This window comes from Hyla sarda, chromosome 1, assembly GCF_029499605.1.
Source record: "Hyla sarda isolate aHylSar1 chromosome 1, aHylSar1.hap1, whole genome shotgun sequence".
Classification (NCBI taxonomy): domain Eukaryota; kingdom Metazoa; phylum Chordata; class Amphibia; order Anura; family Hylidae; genus Hyla; species Hyla sarda.
The window spans coordinates 593,619,733-593,632,955 of record NC_079189.1 but is presented as its reverse complement, the minus strand read 5'-3'; positions in this window follow the sequence as shown (position 1 = coordinate 593,632,955).

The following is a 13,223-nucleotide window of genomic DNA, read 5'->3' as shown; positions in this document are numbered from 1 at the left end:
GTGTCCCAGCACCAATGGCTGTCCTGTGGCTTTGGACTGCTTCGGGCAGCTTTGCAGCACAAGGTGTTGTTGGGTCCACCAGAGAATTGTTGTTATACTGATTATGTTCAGATTAATTCTATTATTATTTGTATATATGTTATTAATGTGTTACTGTACCCTTAAGAGAGAGCAGTGTACCCCCATGTGACTCTGCCTGCCAATAGGAACCCCTAAAGTCTTCCCTATTAGAGATGAGCGAATTTACAGTAAATTCGATTCGTCACGAACTTCTCGGCTCGGCAGTTAATGACTTTTCCTGCATAAATTAGTTCAGCTTTCAGGTACTCCCGTGGGCTGGAAAAGGTGGATACAGTCCTAGGAGACTCTTTCCTAGGACTGTATCCACCTTTTCCAGCCCACCGGAGCACCTGAAAGCTGAACTAATTTATGCAGGATAAGCCATCAACTGCCGAGCCGAGAAGTTTGTGATGAATCGAATTTACTGTAAATTCGCTCATCTCTATTCCCTATATAGTGTAGTGGGGGGGGGGGGGAGGAGTTGCCCTAGTGTAAGTTGAGCAACAGTGAGGTTCAGGTGTGTTGTGTGTTCTGAGGAAAGGCTTAGCTGAAATCTACTTAAAGGGGTACTCCGACCCCAATACATCTTATCCCCTATCTAAAGTATAGGACAGGGGTCCTCAAACTTTTTAAACGGGAGGCCAGTTCACGGTCCCTCAGACCGTTGGAGGGCCGGACTATAGATTAAAAAAGCATGAGGAAATTCCTATGCACATATGCTTATATATCTTATTAGTGGGCTACCCCCTTAAGTACGCAGCACAGTTCCCCCCACATTCGGTTGTAGTTCCCTCACATTAGGTTGGCAGTATAGATCCCCCTACATTAGGTTGTAGTTCCCACACATTAGGGTTGGCAGTACAGTTCCCCCACATTAGGTGCAGTACAGTTCCCCCACATTAGGTGCAGTACAATTCCCCCACATTAGGTGCAGTACAATTCCCCCACATTAGGTGCAGTATAGTTCCCCCACATTAGGTGCAGTACAATTCCCCCACATTAGACATTAGGTGCAGTACAATTCCCCCACATTAGGTGCAGTATAGTTCCCCCACATTAGGTGCAGTACAGTTCCCCCACATTAGGTGCAGTATAGTTCCCCCACATTAGGTGCAGTACAGTTCCCCCACATTAGGAGCAGTATAGTTCCCCCACATTAGGTGCAGTATAGTTCCCCCACATTGGGTACAGTATAGTTCCCCCACATCAGGTGCAGTATAGTTCCCCCACATTAGGTGCAGTATGTTCCCCCACATTAGGTGTAGTATAGTTCCCCCACATTAGGTGCAGTATAGTTCCCCGTCATTAGGTGCAGTATAGTTCCCCCACATTAGGTGCAGTATAGTTCCCCCACATTAGGTGTGCAGTATGTTCCCCCACATTAGGTGCAGTATAGTTCCACCACATTGGGTACAGTATATTTCCCCACATTAGGTGCAGTACAATCCCCCCACATTAGGTGCAGTACAATTCCCCCACATTAGGTGTTGTACACTTCCCCCACATTAGGTGCAGTACAGTTCCCCCACATTAGGTGCAGTACAGTTCCCCCACATTAGGTGCAGTACAGTTCCCTCACATTAGGTGCAGTATAGTTCCCCCACATTAGGTGCTGTATGTCCCCCATATTAGGTGCAGTACAGTTCCCCCTTATTAGGAGCAGTACAGTTCCCCCACATTAGGTGCAGTACAGTTCCCCCACATTAGGTGCAGTACAGCTCCCCCACATTAGGTGCAGTACAGTTCCCCCACATTAGGTGCAGTACAGTTCCCCCACATTAGGTGCAGTACAGTTCCCCCACATTAGGTGCAGTACAGCTCCCCCACATTAGGTGCAGTATAGCTCCCCACATTAGGTGCAGTATAGCTCCAACACATTAGGTGCAGTATAGCTCCCCCACATTAGGTGCAGTATAGTTCCCCCACATTAGGTGCAGTATAGTTCTCCCACATTAGGTGCAGTACAGTTCCCCCACATTAGGTGCAGTACAGCTCCCCCACATTAGGTGCAGTATAGCTCCCCCACATTAGGTGCAGTATAGCTCCCCCACATTAGGTGCATTATAGTTCCCCCACATTAGGTGCATTATAGTTCCCCCACATTAGGTGCAGTATAGTTCCCCCACATTAGGAGCAGCATGTTCCCCATATTAGGTGCAGTACAGTTCCCCCTTATTAGGAGCAGTACAGTTCCCCCACATTAGGTGCAGTACAGTTCCCCCACATTAGGTGCAGTACAGCTCCCCCACATTAGGTGCAGTACAGTTCCCCCACATTAGGTGCAGTACAGTTCCCCCACATTAGGTGCAGTACAGTTCCCCCACATTAGGTGCAGTACAGCTCCCCCACATTAGGTGCAGTATAGCTCCCCACATTAGGTGCAGTATAGCTCCAACACATTAGGTGCAGTATAGCTCCCCCACATTAGGGGCAGTATAGTTCCCCCACATTAGGTGCAGTATAGTTCTCCCACATTAGGTGCAGTACAGTTCCCCCACATTAGGTGCAGTACAGCTCCCCCACATTAGGTGCAGTATAGCTCCCCACATTAGGTGCAGTATAGCTCCCCCACATTAGGTGCAGTATAGCTCCCCCACATTAGGTGCAGTATAGCTCCCCCACATTAGGTGCAGTATAGTTCCCCCACATTAGGTGCAGTACAGTTCCCCCACATTAGGTGCAGTATAGTTCCCCCACATTAGGTGTAGTATAGTTCCCCCACATTAGGTGCAGTATAGTTCGCCCACATTAGGTGCAGTATAGTTCCTCCACATTAGGTGCAGTATAGTTCCCCCATATCAGGTGCAGTATAGTTCCCCCACATTAGGTGCAGTATGTTCCCCCACATTAGGTGCAGTATAGTTCCCCCACATTAGGAGCAGCATGTTCCCCATATTAGGTGAAGTACAGTTCCCCCACATTAGGAGCAGTACAGTTCCCCCACATTAGGTGCAGTACAGTTCCCCCACATTAGGTGCAGTACAGCTCCCCCACATTAGGTGCAGTACAGTTCCCCCACATTAGGTGCAGTACAGTTCCCCCACATTAGGTGCAGTACAGTTCCCCCACATTAGGTGCAGTACAGCTCCCCCACATTAGGTGCAGTATAGCTCCCCCACATTAGGTGCAGTATAGCTCCCCCACATTAGGTGCAGTATAGTTCCCCCACATTAGGTGCAGTATAGTTCCCCCACATTAGGTGCAGTACAGTTCCCCCACATTAGGTGCAGTACAGCTCCCCCACATTAGGTGCAGTATAGCTCCCCACATTAGGTGCAGTATAGCTCCCCCACATTAGGTGCAGTATAGCTCCCCCACATTAGGTGCAGTATAGCTCTCCCACATGAGGTGCAGTATAGTTCCCCCACATTAGGTGCAGTACAGTTCCCCCACATTAGGTGCAGTATAGTTCCCCCACATTAGGTGCAGTATAGTTCCCCCACATTAGGTGCAGTATAGTTCCCCCACATTAGGTGCAGTATAGTTCCCCCACATTAGGTGCAGTATAGTTCCCCCATATCAGGTGCAGTATAGTTCCCCCACATTAGGTGCAGTATGTTCCCCCACATTAGGTGTAGTATAGTTCCCCCACATTAGGTGCTGTATAGTTGCCCGTCATTAGGTGCAGTATAGTTCCCCCACATTAGGTGCAGTATAGTTCCCCCACATTAGGTGCAGTACAATCCCCCCACATTAGGTGCAGTATAGTTCCCAACATTAGGTGCAGTATAGTTCCCCCACATTAGGTGCAGTACAATCCCCCCACATTAGGTGCAGTACAATTCCCCCACATTAGGTGTTGTACACTTCTCCCACATTAGGTGCAGTACAGTTTCCCCACATTAGGTGCAGTACAGTTCCCCCACATTAGGTGCAGTACAGTTCCCTCACATTAGGGGCAGTATAGTTCCCCCACATTAGGTGCTGTATGTTCCCCCACAATAGGTGTAGTATAGTTCCCCCACATTAGGTGCAGTATAGTTCCCCCACATTAGGTGCATTATAGTTCCCCCACATTAGGTGCAGTATAGTTCCCCCACATTAGGAGCAGCATGTTCCCCAGATTAGGTGCAATACAGTTCCCCCACATTAGGAGCAGCACAGTTCCCCCACATTAGGTGCAGTATAGTTCCCCCACATTAGGTGCAGTATAGCTCCCCCCACATTAGGTGCAGTATAGCTCCCCCACATTAGGTTCAGTATAGTTCCCCCACATTAGGTGCAGTATAGCTCCCCCACATTAGGTGCAGTATAGTTCCCTGCATTAGGTGCAGTATAGCTCCCCACATTAGGTGCAGTATAGTTCCCCCACATTAGGTGCAGTATAGCTCCCCACATTAGGTGCAGTATAGCTCCCCACATTGGGTGCAGTATACTTCCCCACATTGCAGTATGTTCCCCCACAGACATACAGCCTCCAGCCTCCAGTGTATGGCTGGAGGCTGTATGCCTGTGTTCTGCCCCACTTCAGTGCTCCGACCACCGCTCCTCCGTTCCGGACATAGCAATAAGTCCTGGGACTGAAGGAGCGGTGGTCGGAGCACCGAAGCTGACGTGCCGCTGGTAACACTTACGAAGCTGGCCAGCGCATGTCCTCATCGCTGCTCCACTTCTCCGCACTGCGTTGCTATGGGCGCACGCACGGGATGTCAGTGCCGTCCCTGCGTGCGCCACCTTCCCGGCGGCCCCTTTTTTAAAGTAAACGCAAGGCTGCCGAGAGTGCATCCCTGTGTCCCGAAAACAACTTTCGGGACACAGGGATGTCCTTTGGCAGCAGCGGGCTGGATAAAGGTCCTCGGCGGGCCGCATATGCGGGCCGTAGTTTGAGGACCCCTGGTACAGAGGATAAGATGTCTGATCGCGGGGGTCCGCAGCTGGGGACCCCCACAATCTAGCATGCAGCACCCACCTGTAAGTACTGCCGGAAGCGCTGGAGGTTCTCAGTCTTATGCCTTCCGACCACGGGGATGGAGTATCGTGACGTCACGACTCCGCCCCCGTGTGAAGTCATGTCCCGCCCCCTCAATGCAAGTCTATGGGAGGGGGCATGATGTCACACGGGGGCGGAGTCGTGATGTCACAATACTCCGTCCCCGTGGTCGGGAGGCATAAGACTGAGAGCCTCCAGCGCTTCCGGCAGTACTTACAGGTGGGTGCTGCATGCTAGAGTGCGGGGGTCCCCAGAGACGGGACCCCCACGATCAGACATCTTATCCCCTATCCTTTGGATAGGAGATAAAATGTCTTGGGGCCAGAGTACCCCCTTTAAACTGGTCATTCTTGAAGGATGTCCTGTACGGTGAAAGTTCGTGCCCCGGCAGAGAAGGCTCCAACACCTTGACAGAACCCTACCTACCATGATTCATCTACCCATCTTACAAGTCAGTATAAATCTGTTTGGTGAAAGCACCACAAGTCCCAGCAAGGTAAAAGGGGTTCCGCTGCATCCTCTCTGCCAAAACCAACCGTCTATGTAATACCATCTGCATCCAGTTCAGTAAAGACAGTTATCTGTAACCTGACGTCGGTGTGTTCATTTACTCCCCGTTTCTGGCCCAGGTGAAGCTGTCTCCAACCTCGAACCGTGTATAGGGTAATGGTGCCCTGGCATCACAAAGTGATGAGGTATTTCTACTAACACCTCACTGGCACCACACACAATCGCCAAATTATCACGCACAAAAAAAATGCTTACAATATAATGTCAATAATGCTATCTTATTATTTTTACATAAAAAAAAAATTATGTGCAGTATCAATTTAATGCCAGACATCACATGCAGTTGGTCATTGCGGGCCCAAGCCTGCATACAGTGGCCACTTTATGGTTCCGTACAACCTCTGATTTGTATGGATTTGCTCTGATTTGCTGTAATAGAAATGTAGGGAGGGAATGCGCCATTGGACGCCATCCTCCTGTAGTTCCCACCCAGAGTTTATATGGGGTTTATATGGGGGAGACTTTGGAGGGATCCCATAGGTCACCATAGGTCACCCTGTAGATTACATGGTCATTGGTACCTTCCTTGGTTACAACACATAACAACAGTATTTAAAGGTATATGACAAGTTATATACATTACATTGAACACAGGTGGTAGTTAACTATTTCGGGAATACAGACAAAAGAGAGGCCCAGGGGTCACTGAATGGAGTCTGCCTGACAGGGCAGCAAGGGTACAGGGGTGCAACTCCTGTACTGGGCCACCGCAGATGTGTAATGTTATGTATTCATTTATGTACTGTACCTTTAAGGGATTGTGGCAGAGTGACCATGACACCTTAATGGGGATCCCAAAACCTAGTCCTTGTGTAGTGTAGGCGGGAGGAGAGTTCAGTAGTGAGTTAGAAGAGGAAAGCGTAAAAGGAGTAAGGAGTGGAGCTCTGGACCTACTGGGAGGAGAAGCCTAAGGAGAAGTCTACAAAATTCCACAGCCCCAGCAATCTTAGGACAAACCCTGGCGCACAGGCGAATATCAAAGCCTGGCAGTAAGCATAGGTCTTAGGGAAAATCTACTTCAGTCAGTCAAGTTAAAGTCTTTTAAGTCAGCGTGTGCTGCTAATAATCTTAAAACTGTGTTCAACAGCAACTACAACTCCTAGCAAGGTAATAGGCTGCCTGGGTCCCACTCTGCCCATCCCTCTGCACAAGAGACTGTATTGTTTTAGATCTTCTACCTCCAGCAAAGTAAAGATAGTTATCCGTAACCTTGTATTGGTGTATTCATTACCCCGCGCCTGGCCCGGGAGAAACTATCTCAATCTTGGACCATGTAGGTTAACGGTGCCCTGGGATCACAAATTGATTTATATACCCCACACACAGTCGGTTCATAGCCCGGACGCTGCACCAGAACCCACAGAAGAATAAGGGGGATATTCCTTAATGTTTGGTGACATGTTTACGTTCTTCACAGGCCAGGTTCTGAATCACAGGACAGGTCCACCAGGAATAAGAGGGACCAAGCCAAGGGATATAGGTGCAGCGGTGTGCACACAGTGTATATTATGTATAGGCATGATCCACTTATGAAGGGTGCCCATTTTATGGCTTTGTACAACCTCCGATTTGTATAGAGCTGTAATAGGGCACTCTTAGAAATGTAGAGGGAAAGCGTCATGGAACACAATCTTATAAATCCATGGTCAAATAGTCCGTCCTCCATTACTGTAGTTCACATACTTGTCACATCCAGGACGGTATCCCATATAGTCAGTTTGTTTGATTAAACCTGGTAATCTGGGCCTACGGAGCTACAAAGGAACGGTGCGCAGGTGCCCCGGGGGCTATGGCTATAACGACTGGTTAGGTTCCCTTTCAGGCTATGTCTGGGGTGAATCAACATGTTGGAAACATGACAGGGGGAAAGGCAGGACAATGGGGAAAAGGTGTGATCATGGGTCCACAATGACCAGGAGACAAGGGGCTAGACTAGCAGTATTTTGGCCTTTGCAGCCACCTTGGGACCCAGGCTGGTAGAAGAAGGTGATTTGTGGGGAAGATAAACCACATCTAAGGGCCAGGACCCACAGTGGAATAAGGGGGATGTTTCTCAGTGTTGGGTGACATGTTTATGTTCTTCCACAGGTCTGGTTCTGAATCACAGGACAGGTTCACTAGGAATAATAGGGACCAATGCAAAGGGCATAGGGGAAGGGGTGGGGTATGACCCACTTATCATCAAATTCCAGTGCTGGGAAGAGGCCTGAATCGTCTTCCAGAAGGAGGACATAAGCCGGAAGCTGTGATAGTCTGATCAGGGGGGTCATTGCATAGATCCCCTTCATAATGGCAGAGGGGGGATAAAAGGAAATGATGTGATACAGGGTGTATGGGGGAATGATTTGGCACAAGCCACGGGGGAATAAAGTGGGGCAGGGTTTAAAGGGGGGATAAAATTGTGGTGGCCCAGTATGGGAGTTGTTACCCCGTACCCTTGTTGCCCTGTCAGGCAGCCTCCCTTCAGTGTCCCCTGCCCCCCCCCTGCATCTGTTCTCCTGTAATTGTATATTATCCCCTATGTTATGTATATAAGAATATTGTGTCTTTAAGAAAGGTTAACATGTGATCATCAGTTGTGATGTGAGTTGTCATGTGATTGTTACCCAGGAGGTATCGGTGACCATGTGACTCAAGGGTAACCAATGGGACCCCACCAGAGTCTCTCCCATAAAAGTCCTGGGAGGAGTCTCTTCTCTCTCTTCGTTCCTGAGTCTTTGCTGAGGTGCAGTCGAGCCTAAGAGTCTGGAGTCATAGGAGCCTCAAGTCAAGTCTGCAGCCACAAGTCTACAAGTAAGATAAAGTCACAGCTTAGTCTGTCTCCAGTCAAGTCAGTCACTGTCATCTATTGTCAAGTCAATGTGGCCTGCACTAAATTGTCCAAAACCACTGCAAGTCCCAGCAAGCCCGTAAGGTCTCTGAAGTCACTGGTCACCTCCGTGTGCCGGGCTACACTGTATAGACTGTACCATCTGTAAAGCTACTGTGATGTCCCAGTACAGGTACACGGCCCTGTACTACCTGTAGGCCATGTCAGGTTGAGTGCCTCAGTGACCTGGGGGCTCACCTGCAGGGTCTCCCCTTGTTCTCCTGTTGTTTTAATAAATGTGTGTATGTTCCTTTAATGTATAGACAGGATCCTATGTCTAGATAGTCTCAAGGACTTGTGGGATGTCTAATGGACCTGTATGTAAGTTGGTCACATGTTATGTTAGGTCACATGGTTTTTTGTCACATATACTCCCAGAGAGCACCAGCTTTAACCTATGACCCACAGCTTGACCAATGGGCTTTAGTCCAGCCCCCAATATATAAAGGGGTGGCCATTTGCAATTCTCTCTCTTAGACCCTACCATCTGATCTGAGAACAAGTCTTTGCTGAAGCAGCTACCAGAGATCTCAGGACAAGGGATCAGCATCTGGAAGGCCAAAAGCTACAGTCTCCAGTAAGTCTACAAGTCTATGTCTGCTGTTACAGAACCTAGTCAAGTCCTGCACATAGTCAGGTCAAGTTAATTACAAGTATTGGTCCAGCAAGCTGCGAGGTCCTCTGGGTCCTGGCCACCTCTCTAGGAAATCTGGCCTTAGCTGTGAAGATGATTACACCAGTCTTCTATTCAGTAAAGCCTCCATTTGAACACAACTGGTTGCGGACTCTCTATTCCCTACTAGTCCGTGGGATAGTGGAGAATACGGGCGTGTGGTGTTCCGGAAACCAAAAACCACACTGGCGTCACGAACACATAGAGGTTAATACCATCTGACTCCTCCAATCAAATCCCACCACTCCCACTGCAACACCCATGGTCCCGCCATTCACCTGGTGGGTCACCACACTTTCGTTGTCCGTAACTTGGTGTTGGAGTCATTATTGCCCCCGTGCCTAGCCCAGGATCCAGCGGTATACCTTTGGGTGGTATTCAGGATAAATCAGGCCCTGGCATCACGAATATAAGGGGTTATCTTCCCCTAGGGTAATTCCATCTGCCCTGCTTCTCACACCCCATACCATAAAATGGTACAGGGGGGTGATAACGTGTGATTAAACAGCACTGGGAGATTCTACTGTAATATAGCTTTTTATCATGTTTTATAGGTAATTACACCCTGGAGTGAGTTCAGTACAGTATTTGGTCATTTAGAAAGATTTTTGAGCCTTTTTTCCCAATAGGGGACATTTCTCAATGGCAGACACTTTTTTTTATTCCCCGTGAGTGTCTGCTATTGGGAGATTCTACTGTATAAGGGAACAGCTACATTAAAAGGTGTGTGGAACACAGAAATGACATTTGGGATTTAATACCACTACATGGCACCAGTGGCATCCGTTTTAAGGAATACTACGCCCATCCTTACTCCCATGATTGTTCCCAGTGCTTGCCACACTGAAGCTCCAGGACCCCAATATAAAACATCCAACAGGGTCCCTATCTACCATGCGGTGCCAAATGTTATAGTGGTGTCTTTGTGCAGGGCCAGATTAAGGCTGCCTGGAAGATGGAGCACTTCAGTATGATGGGGCCCCCAAACAATCCCCCCAAGACAGTCCCCCCTCCCCTCCCACTTAGACTTGTTCCCCTCCCACTGAGACTTGTTACAGGCAATGCGGCGGCCGGATCATGAGCTCCAAAAGCTCCAATGATAATCTGGCCCTGTCTTTGTGTGTGGCAGGTATCATTTGTCCAGCTGCATCTGCTGCCCATGTATCCCCTATAGGGTTTGTTCTATTAGAATAGCCCTGTTCTGTGCTCTATAGGCTTCCCCCCTTATCCTGAGATGTCTGGTTAATCTATATGGGGATTTATCTACGATGACGTTTACACAGGGAGAGAAGCAGCACAGAGAAAGCCTTAAAGGGGTACTCTGCTGCTAGACATCTTATCCCCTATCCAAATGATAGGGGATAAGATATCTGATTGCGGGGGTCCCGCTGCAGGGGCCCCCCATGATCTCCCGCAGCAAAAGGCGTTGTTTAAAACTGTGCCAGGGGTCGTGACGTCACAGCCACACACCCTTGTGACATCCCACCGCGCCTCCTCCATTCATGTCTATGGGAGGGGTTTTGTCGTCCGACATGCCCCCTCCCATAGACATGAATGGAGGAGGCAAGGTGCGATGTCACAAGGGGGTGTGGCCGTGACATCACGATCACGGCCTCAGGCTCAGGGCGCCAGCACCAGAGTGCCCCTTTAATTTTAAAGACTGGCCTATTTTGGTCCTTAAAGGATATTCCCAAACTCGAATAGTTATCCTTAACAGGATAGAGATAAGAAGCTGTCACGATGCCGGCTGGCAGGAGGTGGATCCTCTGTGCCAGATAGGGATTGCGTGGACCGTGCTAGTGGACCGGTTCTAAGTCACTACTGGTTTTCACCAGAGCCCGCCGCAAAGCGGGATGGTCTTGCTGCGGCGGTAGTGACCAGGTCGTATCCACTAGCAACGGCTCACCTCTCTGGCTGCTGAAGATAGGCGCGGTACAAGGGAGTAGACAGAAGCAAGGTCGGACGTAGCAGAAGGTCGGGGCAGGCAGCAAGGATCGTAGTCAGGGGCAACGGCAGGAGGTCTGGAACACAGGCTAGGAACACACAAGGAAACGCTTTCACTGGCACGATGGCAACAAGATCCGGCAAGGAAGTGCAAGGGAAGTGAGGTGATATAGGGAAGTGCACAGGTGATCAGACTAATTGGAACCACTGCGCCAATCAGCGGCGCAGTGGCCCTTTAAATCGCAAAGACCCGGCGCGCGCGCGCCCTAAGGAGCGGGGCCGCGCGCGCCGGGACAGGACCGACGGGGAGCGAGTCAGGTATGGGAGCCGGGGTGCGCATCGCGAGCGGGCGCTACCCGCATCGCGAATCGCATCCCGGCTGGAGGCGGTATCGCAGCGCCCCGGGTCAGTGGATCTGACCGGAGCGCTGCAGTGAGGAGAGTGTAGCGAGCGCTCCGGGGAGGAGCGGGGACCCGGAGCGCTCGGCGTAACAGTACCCCCCCCCTTGGGTCTCCCCCTCTTCTTAGAGCCTGAGAACCTGAGGAGCAGACTTTTGTCTAGGATATTGTCCTCAGGTTCCCAGGATCTCTCTTCTGGACCACAACCCTCCCAATCCACTAAAAAAAAGGTTTTCCCTCTGACCTTTTTGGATGCCAGAATCTCTTTGACGGAGAAGATGTCCGAGGAGCCGGAAACAGGAGTGGGAGGAACAGATTTGGGAGAGAAACGGTTGATGATAAGTGGTTTAAGAAGAGAAACGTGAAAGGCATTAGGAATACGAAGAGAAGGAGGAAGAAGAAGTTTGTAAGAGACAGGATTAATCTGGCACAAAATTTTGAAAGGACCAAGATAGCGTGGTCCCAACTTGTAGCTAGGGACACGGAAGCGGACATATTTAGCGGAGAGCCATACCTTGTCTCCAGGGGAAAAAATGGGAGGAGCTCTTCTTTTCTTATCCGCGAACTTCTTCATGCGTGATGAAGCCTGTAAGAGAGAATTTTGGGTCTCTCTCCATATGATGGAAAGGTCACGAGAAATTTCATCCACAGCGGGCAGACCAGAGGGCAAGGGGGTAGGGAGGGGGGGAAGAGGGTGACGGCCGTACACCACGAAAAATGGGGATTTGGAGGAAGATTCAGAGACTCTGAAGTTATATGAGAATTCGGCCCATGGAAGAAGATCTGCCCAGTCATCCTGGCGGGAGGAAACAAAATGTCGTAAATAATCACCCAAGACCTGGTTAATTCTTTCTACTTGTCCATTGGATTGAGGATGATATGCAGAAGAAAAATTTAATTTAATCTTGAGTTGTTTACAGAGAGCCCTCCAGAATTTAGACACGAATTGGACGCCTCTATCCGAGACGATCTGCGTAGGCAACCCGTGAAGACGAAAAATGTGTATAAAAAATTGTTTAGCCAACTGAGGTGCTGAAGGAAGACCAGGAAGAGGGATGAAATGTGCCATTTTGGAGAATCGATCAACGACCACCCAAATAACAGTGTTGCCACGGGAAGGGGGTAAATCAGTAATAAAATCCATACCAATCAGAGACCAAGGCTGTTCGGGGACAGGCAGAGGATGAAGAAAACCAGCGGGCTTCTGGCGAGGAGTCTTATCCCGGGCACAGATAGTGCAGGCTCGCACAAAGTCCACAACATCCGTCTCCAGAGTCGGCCACCAATAGAAGCGAGAGATGAGTTGCACAGATTTCTTGATGCCCGCATGACCTGCGAGATGGGAGGAGTGACCCCATTTGAGGATTCCGAGGCGTTGGCGTGGAGAAACAAAGGTCTTTCCTGGAGGAGTTTGCCTGATGGAGGCTGGAGAAGTGGAAATCAGGCAGTCAGGAGGAATGATGTGTTGCGGAGAGAGTTCAACTTCAGAAGCATCCGAGGAACGAGAGAGAGCATCGGCCCTAATGTTCTTATCGGCAGGCCGAAAGTGAATTTCAAAATTAAATCGGGCAAAGAACAGAGACCACCTGGCCTGGCGAGGATTCAGCCGTTGGGCAGACTGGAGGTAGGAGAGGTTCTTGTGATCGGTGTAAATAATAACTGGAAATCTTGATCCCTCCAGCAGATGCCTCCATTCCTCAAGTGCTAATTTAATGGCTAGAAGCTCTCGATCCCCGATGGAGTAGTTCCTCTCCGCCGGAGAGAAGGTCCTAGAAAAAA